At 35.2% G+C, this 5,055-nt stretch overlaps 1 long non-coding RNA gene across 1 annotated transcript; it reads left to right on the top strand.

The window, feature by feature from the left end:
* The first annotated feature begins 976 nt into the window (after positions 1-976).
* Positions 977-2,865, top strand: LOC132179923 (uncharacterized). The gene is made up of 2 exons (XR_009439988.1): positions 977-1,215; positions 2,513-2,865. It is a non-coding gene; the product is annotated as an uncharacterized LOC132179923 (long non-coding RNA).
* The last annotated feature ends 2,190 nt before the right edge of the window (positions 2,866-5,055 follow it).

Below are 5,055 nucleotides of genomic sequence, written 5' to 3'. Positions count from 1 at the left end.
ATTGATCATGATATGATCAAATGATCGATCGAATATCCGATGGATCTTAGTGAATTAATTCGATTTATCATGATAGGATCAAACGATCTATCAAGCATCCGATCGATCCTATTGAATTAGTTCGATTGATCGTGATAAGATCAAATGATCGATCAAACATTCGATCGATCATAATGAATTAGTTCGATTGATCGTGATAGGATCAAATGTTCGATTGAACATTTGATCGATCCTAGTAAATTAGTTCGATTGATCTTGATAGGATCAAATGATCGATCGAACATCTGATCAATCCTAATGAATTAGTTCGATTGATCGAACATCTGATCGATCCTAATGAATTAGTTCGATTGATCGTGATATGATCAAATGTTCGATCAAACATCCAATCGATCCTAGTGAATTAATTCGATTTATATATCATTATTGAAATTTTCTATTTTTGATTCTTATTTAAATGTGAAGATAAGAGCAAATATATATATATATATATAATTTCCTATATTTTTGTGTATATGAACATCCGATCGATCCTAGTGAATTAGTTTGATTGATCGTTATTTTTATTTTAATTATTGGTGATTTTTTTTTTTAATTTAAGCTATTAATAAATTATAAAAAAAATATCTTTTGTATTTTTCCTTGAAAATGACTTTTATACCCTTATAAATGTTATAAAATTTCAAGTTGACCTTACATTTTAAATTAAAATTATTTTTAAAAAATAAAAGTAATTAGCGGCGACAAAAGTCGCCGCTATTGAGTGCAAAAGATTAAGCGCCAACCAATGGCGCGGTTTCTAAAATTTTTAGACAAAAATTTCATAAACCGCGTCTTTTTTTTTCCCCAACCCTCAAAACACCAAAATCCCTAACCCCCCTCTCACTCACCTCCCTCATCACTCTCCCTCTCTCGATCTCTCCCTCAAAAACACCCCCCTCTCACTCGATCTCTCTCCTGCTGCTCACCTCTCTCTCACTCCGGCGAGGTCTTTGATCGGCCACCGGCGAAGTTGTCTCTTTGTCTCTCTCTCTCTCTCTCTCTCTCAGTTTAGTTTATTTGCGTTTGAAGGCTGACATATTCTCTGTGATTGTGTAGGCACAGAGTGATTGTATGCAATAGGCCAATACCAGGTTCATCGATAAGCCCCTCCTCTCATGGTCCGCTTCCGATGTCGAAGAGTTCATTGCTTTAGGCCCTGTTCACGGACCCACTGTAACTCTCACTCTGTCTTGCTCTTTTTTATTTTGGGATTTTATATTTCGGTTTGTCTTTGATTTGGTGTTTTGTTTCACTTTGTGGATCCGTTTTTTTTTTCTTCCGCTATTCATCTATTTTGTTGGTTATTTAGATTGTTTTTGCATTTTTTTTTTAATTATATCTTATTTATTTTGGCTCTAAGTAGAGAATATTCTTGTGTGTTGGTCTTATTTTTGTTTTTTTCCTCTTCATTTGTTGCTTTACATTTTTTCTCCATGTTATACGTCCTTTTCCATAACTGATGGTGATAGATAGCTTTGTATACATCTAGTGATCTTTATTGGGTATTTTGTGGGAGATGTTTATTTTGGTCTTTTCTCTATTCTTTCTCATTTGTAGAGGGTTTTGGTTATTTAGTTGATTATATAATAAGAAGAGTTAGTATGAAAATTACTTATTTATGGCTTTTGTTTCATTTTACATTTTGGCTTATAATGAGTGGTATATCTGGTTCTGATGTTGCTCCTAGTATCTAAATGGCTTTTGACTCATGTTATCTTGACTTGTTTGTAGTTAGTGCCCAGTCAGGTTTAAGTATTAATATTTTGATTCATGTTATCCGCGGGATACGTGTTTGTAGTTCATTCCAAAATATGCCTTGAGGTATCATAAACTAGGTTTATTAAGAGTATGATTTGAGGTATCATAAACTAGGTTTATTTTGTGAAATAATGTGCTTGGAGAAATTTTTAGTTTGGGTTGTGTATCTGCCATGGTTATCTTGCATTTGCTGAACTCTATGGACGGTTAATTGTGAGGATGTTGAATCTACTCATGGATATGTGGAAGGTTGTGTGTGTGTTAATTTAAATTGCTTCATTTTGTTTGGCATATGGTTTGAGTTGTCCCTTTCTGTTTTCCTTGAGCAAATGCCTTCTTTGTTAGTGGTGAGCTTCTTTTACATTGCTTTGTCCTTTTTTTTTTTTGAAAGTTGTTTACATGTTAGGAATTTGCTTTTGGTTTTAAGATTTGTTGTTGAATGCTGTGGGATTTGCTTCCTGAGTTCTAAAATTTGCTTATCCAATCTCAAGTTGATGGACAAGGCTTGATTGAAAAGTGACCATCGTAGTGATAACCTTTGGATAATAATATACACATTTGGATTATTATTAAAGTTTTTGTTCATCTGCTTGTAGCTAGTTTCTATACATTTCTAAACACTAGCTGTGGGTATTAATGTTGTTCTATAGTGTAGTGTGGTGTAGTTTAATGTATTTTCATTAGATTTGGTTCTTTTATGTCCCTATTGTAGGAAGCTAAGCTCGCTAGAGAGAAGACAAATTTGACACAAGCTGGACAGGTCTCATATTTTTGCTGTGAACATGTGCCTTATAGAGTATGGTTTGAAGGGCAGCAGGGGAATTTTTTTGAAGACTAATTAATCTCAATAACTACCAAGTGTTACCAGGATAAGAAGCTTTTCTTCTCTGTTTCTAATGAAATTCTTATTTGTTGACACTTATTTTCTGCATATGTACTTGCATAGCTATTTTTCTTTAGGTATAGTACGACTTGGAGAAAAATAGAAATTCAAAATACAAATCTTTCTAGACCTGTCACATAGAAACAATTGAGATTATAATGTGATCTCCTGCACAGTTTTTATTTTCAGATTTTAAATTTTCCTTTTCAATAGTTATGTGAGCATAATATATATATGTTTGTATTTATACTTTTAATTTAATGTAAATTATATTTTACTCAAATAGGGTGTGAAAATACTTGTATGATGTAAGGGTTTAATGGTAAGTTTGGCCTATTATAACTACTATATATATAATAAAATCCAAAATTAATTATTATTATTATTATTATTATTATTATTTTTTATTTATTTATTTTTAATTTTCTCATATCATTAGCGGCGACCTTAAAGTCGCCGCTAATGATAGTTGAATAGCGGCGACTCTTGGTCGCCGCTATTGATTATTATTATTTTTTTAACTTTTTTTTTTTTTATCATTAGCGGCGACCTAAAGTCGCCGCTAATGGTTTATTTTTTTATTTTTTTTATATCATTAGCGGTGACCACAGAGTCGTCGCTAATGATATACCAATAGCGGCGACCCTAGGATTATTTCAAACGTATTTTTGCGGCAACAAAAAAGTCATTAGCGGCGACTCAAAGTCGTTGCTAATGAGGGGTTATTAGCGGCGACCCTAAAAGTCGCCGCTATTTGGCATCAGTGTCCAATTACTCGCGGCAACCAAAATAGCGGCCACTTGTCGCCGCTATTGATCAATAGCGGCCATTTTTGGGTCATTAGCGGCGACTTTGAGTCGCCGCTAATGACCAAATTTTTTGTAGTGTTGGTAGAAGCATGCCATGTAGTATTATACCAATACTCTGCCCATGGTAGCCAAGACAACCACTGTTTAGTTCGATTCTACACAAAACACCTCAAATATGTCTCAATACACTTATTCACAATCTCAGTTTGCCCATCAGTTTGAGGGTGATAACTAATGCTAAATTGCAAAGTAGTGCCTTGAACTTTAAACAACTTCCTCCAGAAAGTACTAGTGAAAACAGGGTCTCTATTTGAGACTATGGAAGTAGGCATTCCATGTAATCTTATGATATTTTGAGCAAACACTTGAGCTATTTTAATTGCTGTATAGGGATGTGAAAGAGCAATAAGATGGCTATTCTTAGACAATCGGTCCACCACCACCATTATCACTGATTGCCCTTGAGAAATAGGTAACCCTTCAACAAAATCCATAGATACATCACCCTAAATTTTGCTAGGAATAGGAAGAGGTTGTAACAGTTCAGCAGGAGACATATTCTCATACTTAAATTGTTGGCAAACCTCACATTCCCAGATAAACTTCTTAAGGTCTTTAGTCATCCCTTTCCAATAAAAATCCCTTTTGGCCCTCTGTAAAGTTTTATCAAACCCTGAATGACCTGCCATCGGATCACCATGAACAAAGTGTAGCACTTGTGCTCTTATGGTTGGAGAACTCCCAATATAGATCCTCTTTTTATAGAACAGCAGATTATCTCTAAGGGAAAATTTTTCTGAATCCAACTCACCTTTATCCCATTGCTCCAATAAAGCTTTCAATTGCAAATCAGTTTGATACTCAGCTCTTAAATCCTTAACCCAACTGACAGTAGGTATGGACAGAAGAGACAAAGTCAACTCAGGTTCCCAATCCTCCCTTCTTGATAGAGCATCCGCTACTCTATTATCCACTCCCTTTTTGGACTCCACTGTAAAGTCATAGCCAATCAACTTAGTGATCCATTTCTGCTGAAACGGGGTACCCACCTTCTGCTCCAAAAGGAATTTCAGACTTTGATGGTATGTTTTGATAATAAATGTTCTCCCAACCAAATTAGGTCTCCATTTTTGAATAGCTGTTACTAGGGCAAACAACTCCTTCTCATAAGTGGACATATGAACAACTTTCTCTTTGAGGGCTTTACTCAAGAAGCTATTGGCCTACCAACTTGCATTAGCACTGCTCCAATTCCAATACCACTAGCATCGCATTCAATCACAAATGGCTGGGAAAAGTTAGGAAGAGCTAGGACTGGAGCTACTGTCATGGCAGCCTTATGACTGTTAAATGCACCAACAGCTGATTCATCCCAAGAAAAAACATTTTTCCTTTAACATAGCTGTCAATGGGGCTGCAATAGATCCATACCCTTGAATAAATTTTCTGTAGTAACTCGTGAGTCCCAAAAACCCTCTCAAAGATTTAAGAGTTTTAGGGAAAGGCCACTCAACCATAGCTTGAATCTTTTCATGATCAGCCTTAACACCTGAAGCAGAAATC

This window comes from Corylus avellana, chromosome ca4 (genome assembly GCF_901000735.1).
Source record: "Corylus avellana chromosome ca4, CavTom2PMs-1.0".
Taxonomy (NCBI): domain Eukaryota; kingdom Viridiplantae; phylum Streptophyta; class Magnoliopsida; order Fagales; family Betulaceae; genus Corylus; species Corylus avellana.
This window is presented reverse-complemented; position numbering and strand designations above follow the sequence as displayed.